Raw genomic sequence first — 12,914 nt, 5'->3', positions numbered from 1 at the left:
ATTGTTTATCTTGATGGAGCCGTGCATGCTTAGGGCTGCTCGGAGAATCTTCTGAAGGAGGAAAGCAAGAAGGGGAAGCTATGGTGCACAGTTATGTATTTGTCACACACCATGAACGTATGCACGTACTTTAACATTACTATGTCACATTGGTTTTCACTATTATACAATATACTTGCACCGATTTACATCGGTCATTTTCTTAGTTTTGAATAGCCTAACAAATCGGAAAGGAGTGGTGATTTGCACTCTTACAAACTTACACTGACTGCCACTTTTAGAAAAGTATATTTGCTGGACACATAGCGCATTTTTTTTAACACGAGGATAATCACCGGCCACTGTACCTCTTGATGGCTTGATGTGCATCCCACGACGTAGCTCGGAGAATATTTCCACGGACAAAATACGAAAACATGAAAGAGGATGTTGAAGCCCGGTATGCATTGGTCAGTGCAGGAGACTAGCGAGCTGAGATCTCACTTTACATTGAGTTTCACCCTATAGACCTACACTGATTCACACTTACAAATACATTATTCATATACTACATATGTATTGTTCACACACCATGACCGTATGCAAGTACTTTATTACTATTTTAGATCTATTTTCACTCGATCAATCTGATAGACTTGCACCGACTGATACGTACAATGTTTCATTCCACATACCACCTGATGGGCGCAACGCCAGCATTGGTGTCAAGCCCCAGGGCATTCCACACGGCGGCTGACGTTCCCAACTCATCGTCGCCGCAGTCATCGCACACGTCCACGACCATGGCCATCGCGCTACGCCCGGTTTGCGTGCTGGTGATGCCTATAAACCTGTGACACAGGCTCCCGCCCGCGTACAGCTCTGTAGGCAGCGTTGACAGGAAATCCCCGTCACTGTGGTATATGCCGTCGCACGCTGCCGGCCCGCCGCCCTCCTCTCCTTCTTCGTACCCGTCCACCGTCATCGTTCCTGCCTGCACGCTGGCTAGAGAAGTCCCTGGATCAGAGTGCCGGGCGACGGCACATGATACGACCTGCAGGAACACAAGAACGCCAAAGATTGCCACGACCTTGGCGGTGTTCGCCATGGTAATTATCGAGGAGTTCCTGCTTGCGTTTCTAAGCTAGCTTAGCTTGCTGCCCTGTGTGCTCATTCGGGGAGTTCATATAGGGGTCGTGCTGCAGCCTGGAGACAAAACTGCCGAGCTAAGGCAGCAGGTCACACGTGGCATAGGGAACGGGGCACTGATTTTCACTCCATGCGAGGAGGACATCAAATTCATTGTTTCACCCTCCAAGGTGGGACCTTCCCACAGACAAGACAGAAGACATGCTTCTAATGATGCCCGCTCTCTCAATGACCATCACGGTCAGCACTAAAAAGGGACATGGTTGTAGGTTGCATTTAAAAAAAATCCTATAAATATTGTTTTTATTGTCTCACGGCATCATATGAAGACGGTACAAGCATAACGAGTTTACATCCGGTCTCTAAACATCTAAGGAGCAACATAGTCAAGAAAAGAAGGCAGAATATGGGTAACAAAGGATAAAAAGAAGGCCTATGGACGAGGGCTGATCTCCTGAACACCATCATCTGTGGTAAGTAAAAACTTCCTTGACTGCTTATTCAAACCACAAACAAGCCACTTCCTTGACTGCTTGGTCCAACCACACACATGCCAGTGTAAGCGATTTGTTTTTGGGAGCACTAGTAAAGGATGCCCTTTGTTTTCGTAGCACTAGTGCACATGCCAGTGTAAGCGATGTTAATATGACATCCTTAACTAGATGTGGATTTTCCATACTCGGTTCTAGTCCACAATCATGGCATTAGCGACCATACAGGAAGTTGTTCTCTAAAATGGCATTCTTTACTAGTTCACATTTGGCACAACTTTTATTTTCTATTTTTGATGAAGCATTAATAGTACTTTGAATATTAAATGTTTGAAAAAAAATAATAATACAGTGTTTCGGTGACTAATATATTGCACGGAGAAAAATGGAGACAAAAAACATACGCTGGCAAGCAGATGGCATGTTCAAGTATATATACTGCCTACAAGAGGATGAGTGAGCTGAGATACTTTCATTTGGATGTGTATATTTTCAATGCCTTGATAAGCTCTTGATATCATGTTGTTGCATAGGCTTAACATACTTAATATTAATATATGTTAAGAGCAAATCAATCAGCTTCCTGCTGTATGTACGCGACCTGCATAAGAACTCACGAGAGGAAAAACTACAGAAGAAGATATTCAACGATGGCTCAATCGCCCTCCTTCCTATTCTTTGCTTTATATAGGGGTTTACAACGAATTCACGTCCAACACGGCACACATACTTGTCCAACATGACGTGACCCTGATAAGAAGTTTAAACTCTCTTATCTCCTTATCTGATCAATTCCTAGACGCACATGATACTTTCGAAACTGTTTTATACTTCAACAGTTCGGTTACAACCAGAATCCTAACACAATGTGCTTACTCCTAACATTTACCCCCCTAAGCATGTTGTGTTATCATTTCACATGCTGCTACTCCAATTCTCTTCCTCATCTCCAAAAATTTCTGTTTTCCAAGAGATTTAGTCAAGATGTCTGCTAGCTGATCTTCAGTGCATACATGATCGACTTCCACCTTTCCTTCCTCCTCACAGTCCCTTATGTAATGATACCTTATATTTATATGCTTGCTTTTATCATGATGAACAGGTTTCTTGCACAAGGAAATTGCAGATTTGTTGTCGATCTTCAATAGCACCTTCTCTGGTTCTTGGTCTAGGAGATCACCAATTAGTCGTCCAAGCCAAACTCCCTCACACGCCGCTGTCGCTACTGCTATATATTCAGCCTCACAAGAAGAAAGAGCTACAACCTTCTGCTTATGTGAGAGCCAACTAACCAAGTTTGGCCCAAGGAAAAAATGCAACGCCGGTTGTGCTCTTCCGATCATCCATGTCTCCCGCCATGTCACTATCACCGTAACCATGGAGCTGCTCATCTTTTGCACCTTTCTTCTTGACATAGCTACACCCAAAGTTGAGTGTTCCTTTCACATGGTGCAATATGTGTTTTACTGCAGCTAGATGTTCAGATTTCGGGGCCTCCATAAAGCGACTCACGATGCCCACTGGATGTGCCAAATCTGGCCTTGTATGTATGAGGTACCGTAAACTTCCCACAATACTACGATAATTTATTGAGTCAATTTTAGGAGCTTCACTTCTCTTGCTCAGCTTGAGACGAACTTCCATAGGAGTTTGAGTAGAATTGCAATCTGCCAGGCCGCTGATCTCTAGGATCTTTCTCGCGTATGCCTCCTGACATAGCGTTATACTCCCTGGTTTTTGATGCACTTCTATGCCTAGATAGTAGCTCAATAAACTCATGTCAGACATCTTAAATAAGTCCTTCATCTGTTGTTTGAACGTTGTCAATTCTTGCTCATCCTCTCTTGTTATCAGTAGGTCATCCACGTATACTGCAACAATTAGGTGAGATTTTTCTTCCCCCTTTTGTACATAGCATGCTCAAATGGACTCCTCTCGAATCGAGAGATATGAGCGTATCATTTAATTTAATGTTCCACGCTCTTGGAGCTTGATGTAAACCATACAGAGCTTTGTGGAGTCTTAACACCTTTTCTTCACTCCCCACCTTGATGAAACCTGAAGGTTGTTTTACATAAACTTCCCCCGCTAACACACCATTAAAAAATGCCGACTTGACATCCATATGATGTAGCTTCCACACTTTCTGAGCTGCAATTGCAATTAGCAGCCGGACAGACTCCATCCTCGCAACTAGGGCAAAAACCTCATCAAAGTCCACTCCTTGCTGCTGTACAAATCCTTTAGCGACAAGCTGAGCCTTGTGCTTGATCACCAGTCCCTTTGAAATTTTCTTTTCTTTAAATACTCACCTCAGACCTATAGCTTGGTGTCCATCAGGAAGATTGGTTAATGACCAAGTCTTGTTATCAATGATCGAGTCCATCTCTTCCATTGCTTTCCTTCAAGTTTTTTCCTTGTTTGCTCCTTCAAATGATACAGGTTCCTCTACACCTAGAAAACAAAGCTCTGCAATTTCTTCTCTTATGCTTGCAGACGAACTTCTTCTACTAGCAACTTGTCCTTTGTTGCGTCCTCTTCCCCTGGTTGTTGGTGGCTCGTGGCTTCATAAATGTCGTCAATCAAGCGCAGACGAACTGGAGTTGGCGGTCCTCGACAAGGTTCACTTACCGCTGCAGCATCACCTTGTTTTGTCAGGTCTGCAGCCTCAGGCGGATTCCCTGCCATGGCAGCATTTTCAGTTGCCGTGGCAGAAGAATTTGCTGCTGGGGGTGTTGCATCTCCAGCCATGGCAGCTACGCTGGGGCTTTTGCTGCTGCTCTGAATGGGTGATGAAGGGGTTTCCGGAACACCGCCTTGTACAAAGGGCATGCTGGGTGCTTCCCCTTCATTCCCATTGTCATGATTGTGCTCGCCATAACCTGCATCATGGTGATCATAAAACACCTTAAATATATCACCTGAAGAATGCGGAGCTGGTTCAGTTGCAGAATCCCAATTCCATGCTTTTGCTTCTTCAAAGACAACATCTTGAGTTCTCAGCATCCATGTACGAGGGTCATAGACTATGTATGCTTTTGATCCAGGCTCATATCCAAGCAACACCATCGGTGTGCTGCGGTCTTCTAGCTTTCCAATGTGACCTCCTACTCTTTTTACATGAGATACACACCCGAATGTGCGCAAGTGTTCCACAATAGGTCTCCTCCCGCACCATGCTTCGTATGGAGTCTTTCGGATCACACTTTTGGTGGGCGTTCGATTGAGAAAATAGACTGTTGTGGTAACAGCCTCCCCCCACCCCAAATCTTCCGGGCATATTTTTACTCTTTAACATGCTCCGTGCCATAGCTACAACCGTCTGGTTTCTTCTCTCTACCACGCCATTTTGTTGCCATGTGTAGGAAGCCGTCAAGTACCTTCTAATGCCATGTTCTTCACAATAGGCATTAAACCTCTTGGATCTGAATTCACCACCTCTATCCGTTCTGAGAGATTTCAACTTTGTTTCAGCTTCTACTTCGGCTGCAACCTTAACGTTTTTAAATGCTTCAAAAGCCCGATCTTTGTCTTCAACAACACGATCCACATGAACCTGCTATAGTCATCAACAATTAGCAAAAAGTATCGATTACAAGCTGGGGTAGCAGGTGTGATTGGTCTACACAAATCACCATGCATCAAGTCCATAACCTTCCTTGCTCTAAAATTTGCCTCGTAGAGGAACGGGTTATGCTTCTGTTTCCCAACAAGACAACCATCACAAAGCTGCTCGACATGCTCAATTCTTGGTAGACCGTGCACCATCTACTTCTGCCCTAGTGTATGCAACGCTCGGAAATTCAGATGACAGTAGCATGCATGCCATCTCCAGGCATCCTCATGCATACCAGCGACCAAACAAACTGGTTCGGCATGATCAAGGTTCAGTATGTAGAGGCGATTCCGTGAGCGCTTCACCCGTGCAAGCAGTGTACGCTGACGGTCAAACACCAGCATCATTCCATCCTCAATGACGATCTTGCAACCGCGCTCTTCGAGTTGGCTGAGACTTATAATGCTACTCTTCAGTCTCGGGATGAAATACACATCCGTCAGCACCTTGTGTTCTCCCTTTCATGTCTCAAATAACATGGTTCCGCGACCACAAATCTGCACCGTCGAGGCATCTCCAAATTTTACAGTGCCTCCAATTGAAGTATTCAACTCAGAAAATTGATCAATATCGCCGGTCATGTGATTACTCGCTCCGGAGTCCAAGTACCAGACATTCCCACCAGCTTCGACCTTTTCCTTCTGCTGCATATGCACTTTATCCTCTACAAGTGTCACATATTCAGTGAGCTTTCTCTGTATTTTCTCTTCCTGAACCTCTTTAGGCACGAGCATGTGCTTTGGGCATTCTTCAATCTGCTCATCTTTCATGAGCTCGCACAACTCTACATCAGCATCTCAGGCTGATCGTCACCTCCCTTTGGTAGAAAGCTTTTTCTTTCTTTGGCGGCTTGCGACATTCAGATTTAAAGTGTCCAAAAATCCCACAGTTATGGCACTTAATTTTCTTCCGATCAAACTTCGGTTTGGCAGGGGCCTCAAACTCTTCTTCTGATTTCTTCAGGTTACGCTGATATTCCTTCTTGCCACTGCCGCTTGCTCCTATCCCCTTGTTTTTCTTGTCGTTTAACAGTTGCATCCATTGAGTCTTGATTAGGTACAAATTCTCACTTTCCTTCGGACCGCTGAAGTTCAACCTGATCCTCTCATCACGGGCTTTGAATCTCCAGACGAGTTTTGCGACCGACAAGGTCTTCAGGACCACGCACTATTTGATTGAGGTGACAATCTGCATGTATCGTGGTGCCGCAGCACGGAGGAAGCCGCCAAAGAAGGTACAATCGCGGTATCCGTCAAAGTCTCTCCAATGTCCTTGATGGAGCTGGTGATCTCAACCACCCTCGTGGCAAATTTATCCGCGGATTCACTTTCATCCATCTTCAGACTTTCATAATCCCTCAACAGAGATTGTAGACGAGCCTCATGAACACGGTTGTGCCCTTGGTGAAGTTCCTTGACCACCTTCCAGGCTTCTGCTGTCGTATTCTTCTTGGATACATGACGTGCTACATTATTGAGGATGACAGAGTAGATCGCAGACATGGCCTGCCGATCCTTCTTATATTCTTCACCTCCCTTCTTGTATGCATTGCCTCCAGGATCGATCGGATCCCAGATTTCGTGAGCCTCCATGGCGCACTCCATCTTGATCGCCCAAATAGCATAGTCCTCTCCCTCCAGCCACGAGAAGGTCGTCGGGGTAAGGTTTCTTTCTTCACCGCCGAACTGCCTCCCAACGCAAGCTGCTTGGTCTTGCTATCGTCGTCGCCCATTGCTCTCTCATGACCGAGGATCTAGCAAGGCTCTGGTGCCAATTGTTAGAGCAAATCAACTAGCTTCCTGTTGTATGTACGCGACATACATGTTGACACCAGATTTTGGCATGGTCAAAAAGATAATTAAAAAGGCTTCAAATGGAAAAGTGCTCAAAGTGAGAAAGTTCCGTATCGTCAAAAGGAGAAACTTTGATATTTGGGCCGTAGCCACCCGATCTAATCTCTAAGGCCGAAGTTGTGTTTGAAGTACTGAGATTTTGCATTCAGAATACTATTCGGCTGATTATGTCCCCAATATGGACTCATATGAGTAATGTTTCTACACGAATTGTCTTCGTCTCGTCGAGACGATCGATTTCGATACAAAAAACGTCTAAATCGGAGTTCGTATGCAAAAGTTAGAGCCAAAACAATGTGCTGCATAAGTTTGCCCCGGAAGTTCCGGGCAAAACTTCCGGGGAGGTTCCGGGCTACACCGAAAGTTTGCACGCGGTGCGCCCCGAAAACTGGAATTTTAACATTATTTGCAGATTTGCGGGGCCGATTTCGACATTAAAATGACCTCTGATGAAAACGTGATCAACTGAAGAGTTTTTCTCCATTCCAAGATCTACAATTTTTCTTTTGGGACCATCGTCATCCGAAGTAGTATGCGGCCTGCAAATTCAGTGCAAGAGGGCTACTTGATATAATTTCAGCCCGGAAGTTCCGGGCCCGACCGGAAGTTCCGGCCCTCGTAGTCCGAGTTAGGGTAACTTTTGATGATTTGGAAATGATTTGAGTCCTTTTTTTGTATGGGAAGTCCATCCGCCTCATATATATGTAAGGGGTGAATGTCGATTGAACAACACACAATCGACATATCAATCTATCATCTTTTATCTTTACGTTTACCTTCTCCCTTTGTTCTTCTTCTTCTCGTTCTTCGTTCGTTCTTCTTGTTGCAGGGCGGCGAATCTCGAGGCCCTAGGGGCGGTCAGGCCGACCTAGGGCAGCCCATAGCCGCCGCGCGCCTTGACGTGGTCCCTCCCGGACGTGTGGGGTTTCGGGTGTACAAAAGCGCCCGCCGGATTGTCTTGCGTACCGCGCTTCCGGCGGGTCTCCTTCGACGTGAGCTGCGGTGCATCACCCCCGGCATCGAGGGTACACGGTGATGTGTTCGTGTGCGAACACACTTTTTGGCGACTCCACTGGGGACGAAGCTTTGAACGGTCTCCGGCCCATTATTGCTACAAAGAGATCGTCATCTAGGGTTTGCAATCTACAAAGATAATATGAATACCCAATTCCCTACTGTAGATGCAAATAATTCATTTGATGTTACTAGATCGTTCAATGATTATACTCTATCGGCCAGCCCTAGTTTTTTCAATAATGCATCTAATTACGTGCATATGCCGATTCAAAGTAATTTACATGTTTCAGCTTCTTATGATACTAGTAACATACAACATATGTATCCTAACTCTCATGCATCGGCAACCCCACAAATCCATATGCCGATGAACAACATGATGGGTTCGGTTAATCAATTTGATACACCTCATGTTAAAATTTTCAATAGCATAGAAGAAAGTGTTTCACCTTTTTATTCATCGGCAACTAATTTGCAGTATGTGAATCCAACCTTGCCGACGGATGGGAGAATTGGCCATGCTACTACTAGCTATTCGGCCAGTTACTCTCAACCATCATATGGTACACCTCATTTTAGTAATTTTTCAGCACCGTATGCAACTGTAGATGTTCATAATTCGGCCCCACATCTCCATGGTCATAGCCGAATAAGTGAAAATTTTACAGGAACACATGTGGCGTCATCAAATACTGTAGCATATAATGCATACTCTACGCAATTCAAGAATTTTGGCAACACTCACGAATCATTGCCGAAAGAATCTGAAAGTATTATGGAGCAATCCCTTCCAGAAGCGCTTGTGGCTGCGTTAAAAAAGAGCTTGGCACAAAACAAGAAAATTAGTGCTCTTTGCCTTGAACAATATGAAAAGGGGTTGTTTCCTGATTATGCTGCAATAAAGGCTAGAGTTTTGCAAGAAGATGAAACTACATGCATTGATAGAATTGGCGAAAGAGCATATGGTTATACAGCGGTGCATACACCTCCACCTAGTACCGCAGCATATTTTACACCCCCTACACAATTGCAAAATTTCGGCAACACTAACACTTCATTGCAGAAATATTCTAAAAGCATTGGGGGGCAAACTAATCTAGAGCGAGCCGAGATTGAGAGGGTAGTTAAAGCTTTGCGCGATAGGGTGCAAGTACTTCGCCAAGAGAGAATTGATAGGGAATTAGCTCAAAGAAAAGAAGTGTTGCCAATTGATATAACCGGTGAAAAGAGTGATGATTCGGAAACTAAAAGTGCTTCGGTTGAAAAAGCCGAATCAAGTAGTATATACCCCGAATCCATCAAATCCAAAGAGGAAAACATTGTTGAGAAAGGGCATGGGAAGTATAGCATGACAACCATACTTGATTTTGCTGAAGTTAATGGAACCTACTTCCTGCCCTATGAGTTTCGTGCCATAGAAATTGATGAGCTTCAAGAACAAGAACAAGTAGCCGAAGAAAGTTTGGTGGACGAAGATCTTCAAACTAACGATGCACGAAACCAAGAGAAAGATGATGACAAGGCGTTGGGGAGCTATCCGAAGGCGGAGCAAGATATTCTTCAAGTCACACCATCATCATGCTCTCCCAACATATTTGAAGAGGTATGTCTAGCAAGTAATTTACCTATTTTCAGATTTGGTCACAACTTTATTGTTGATGCATCTATTAGGAAAATTCTAATAAGTAATTTTCAAAGACCAATGAAGAAGGGCAATTTACTTGTTAGCAATAAAATTGTTACTAAGCATATCGGTCAATATATTGTACCATTCAAAGAGACCGATAGTGACTTACTACTGCAGCCAAAGCTTTTCCCATTGCTTTATTTAAAGTTCATATCTAATTGGGTAGCTTTGCTTGCTTCATGCTTGGCTTACGCATGGTCTCAAGTGAGACGTGTATGTTCTAACTACTTTGATTTCAGAAATTTAAAGCCAAGGTTAAAATCTTTTGGGAAAACCGATGCTAGTATAGTTTCTTATTTAATGACATCGGAAAAAATATGCGAAAGAGAATTCATAGCCGAATGGGAAGATGCCAAATCTGAACCATTCGTTTGCTTAACTCCAATGCCGTTCTCACAACAAGATCGACTAGAAAACAAAAAGTATACCTTCAATTCAAAGATGTGTGATCAAATCTTTGCTTTGTTGTTGAAAAATAATTACATTGGAATTCTTGATCACCATGTCAAGCCATCTATCCAAGGACGAATGTATTGTAAGTTGCATGATTCGTTCAAGCATACTTTTGAGGATTGTAACATGTTTCATCAAATAGTTAAATCGGCCATTGATAAAGGACGATTAAAATTTGTCGAGACACCAAGAGATGACCAGTCTATTCCGATTGGTCCCGATGGCAGAAAGTTTTTGCATCGGCTACTTCAAGCCGATCCATTCAAAGAGAAGGTAAAAACTGCAGGTGATGGGATCAAGCTTTCAAGAAGAAGTAGAAGATCACAATGAACATGAACTTGAGGGTGAGAATTCCATCGAAGCTACAATGAAGACGCTAAGGACTGGGGGGCAACAAGGAAATCCAATGATCGATAAAAGCAAACCAAAAGAAAACAAAGGCCGAAATAAGCGCAAGTGTAAGGGATCAAAAATCACCTTTGCTGAACTATTGGATAAATATCAAAAGAAGAGTGGAGAGAAGAATGCTTATCGGCCAAATCATGCAAAGAAACCAAGATCACCCCAAGGCACAAATATGAGGATCGGCATTAGCAAAGTGAGCATTTTAATGCAACATATTCATATCCTTATTTTGGGTCGCCAGTGCCAATGCCGTGGATGCATCCCTATGCTCATGTAGATCCATATCCATCATGGGACAGGTATGATACAAGGGCACACTCTCCATCTTATTTTAGACCATCTAACCAATATTATGCATCTCCGAGAAGATCAACATTTAAACAATCATATGTTAAAGACCGTTTAAATCATAAGGAATCGGTCCGGAGCTCAAAGAAGAAGAAAGAGGTGGTCAAACAAGTGTACCGTGTTAAAAGAGATGGTCGTAAGAGTGCAACTTCAGATTTGATCTCAAATGAAAAAGAGCCAATTAACGTGTTGACATTGGCTACTAAAGGCAATGAGACGAAGCAACCAATTATCAAGAGTCAAAGTGCCAAATCTGAAGAAAAGAAGTTGACAGTGCACAAGGTAACACAAGAATTTCCATTGCTTCAAACAAAATCACAGCCGGGGTGCCCACTCGGCTTATCGTATTGGCGAAAGAAGGAATTACAAAAACTTAGTGCACAAGAGCTGAAAAGGAAGAACATGGCAAGGGTTCCCAAGAGGAGCAGTCAAAATAAAAATGATGAGCAACCTTTTATTGCAACAAGTGTTATAAAAGTGAAGAAAGAGAAGGATGGAAACTAGAAACAGTTAAGCCGAAGGTTTGCATCACCCCATCAAAATCTTCGGTCAGCACATCATCCATGTTTTTCAACCATACCATTGACGCCTTTGCCATGGAATTCATCATCAGGTATGATAAATACCCTCCCTGGATTTATTTTGATCCATGGAAGCGACATAACTTTCTGCATCATGAGAGGGTATTACCAAATCTCTATACAATTTATTAGCTACATTTTTTCTTGCTAATCCAAAGGGCTGAAATATTTGATTGCTATTTCATTTGTTTATTTCGGCTATACATGATTTGGTGAATGAATTCTACATGAACCTCATGGTAATGGCCGATACTTATCTATCTCCCTAAGAATATATGTAAGAATGGCCGGTATGGTACTCTAACACCGTCCTTAGTTTGAGTAGACATTGAGATAAGTGCTTGCAAAGGAATTTGTCAAATTGATGCCATTGAGGATATTATGCATAGACCAATTCATCAAAATTGCAAAGTGAACTTATGTTTTGATTGGGTGTGCTTTGGCTTGTTAGTTTTCAGAACTTACGTAAGGCCAAATCATGGTTGATTTTATTATTGAGCATCATATTGACGTCATGCATAATATTGTTTTTAGTTTGATCTCTCTAGTACCACGGAGATTATATATTGATGGTTAAATTTCTAACAATGGCCAAGGTGTTGGTGTTGTTTATTTATCTCCATATGAAGCTATTTTGTGAAGCCTCATGCCGCTTAAAATATTTTTGCACAATGATCAAAGCCGAATATGCATTGTTATTCGGATTGGAGCTTTGCCTTGCTATAGGTGCTATACATATTGAGGCTTCCGGTGATTCGTTATTAGTAGTGCAACAAATATCCAAGGTTATCAATATTTTGACGAATCACTTATAGTTTATCTTTTGGTATGTCTAGATGCAAGATTTACCTTGGGTTGCTTTAAAATTATTCATATATCTAGACATGACAATTCGAAAGAGTTGTCACAGCAAGCATCCGACTACTATGTTAACCATGGTGTATTGCATGTCTATCAATAGCCGATGCTAGGTCTTGTCAACATAGGTAAGGCCGAATCGAAGCCCACCGCTTCGGCCACTAATGAAACCTTTATGCAGACGAAGTAATGATTGGAGGAAGTTCATTCTTGGTTATCTGCAAAATCCTAGCGAAAGGGTGAACAATATGGTTCGGAGGAGAAGTTTTCACCGGATTGTTATAGAAGCTGAGAAGTTTTCACCCAAGTTTGCATCAAGAGGTTCAAACAAGGAATGGCCGATGGGGTGTTGATATCGTCCGTAGAACAAGCTATGCGGAAGTTATTTTTCGGCACACAAGCTTTGCCGAAAAACAGGGGGGCATGTGTTGACACCAGATTTTGGCATGGTCAAAAAGATAATTAAGAAGGCTTCAA

General features: G+C 43.0%; 1 pseudogene; it reads right to left on the bottom strand.

Annotated features, from left to right (window-relative positions):
- Positions 1-661: 661 nt before the first annotated feature.
- Positions 662-1,087, bottom strand: LOC147966689 (putative ripening-related protein 6 pseudogene; annotated as a pseudogene).
- Positions 1,088-12,914: the final 11,827 nt, after the last annotated feature.

Source organism: Triticum urartu, chromosome 6A, assembly GCF_056163025.1.
Source record: "Triticum urartu cultivar PI428250 chromosome 6A, HENAU_Tu73, whole genome shotgun sequence".
Taxonomy (NCBI): Eukaryota; Viridiplantae; Streptophyta; class Magnoliopsida; order Poales; family Poaceae; genus Triticum; species Triticum urartu.
This window is presented reverse-complemented; position numbering and strand designations above follow the sequence as displayed.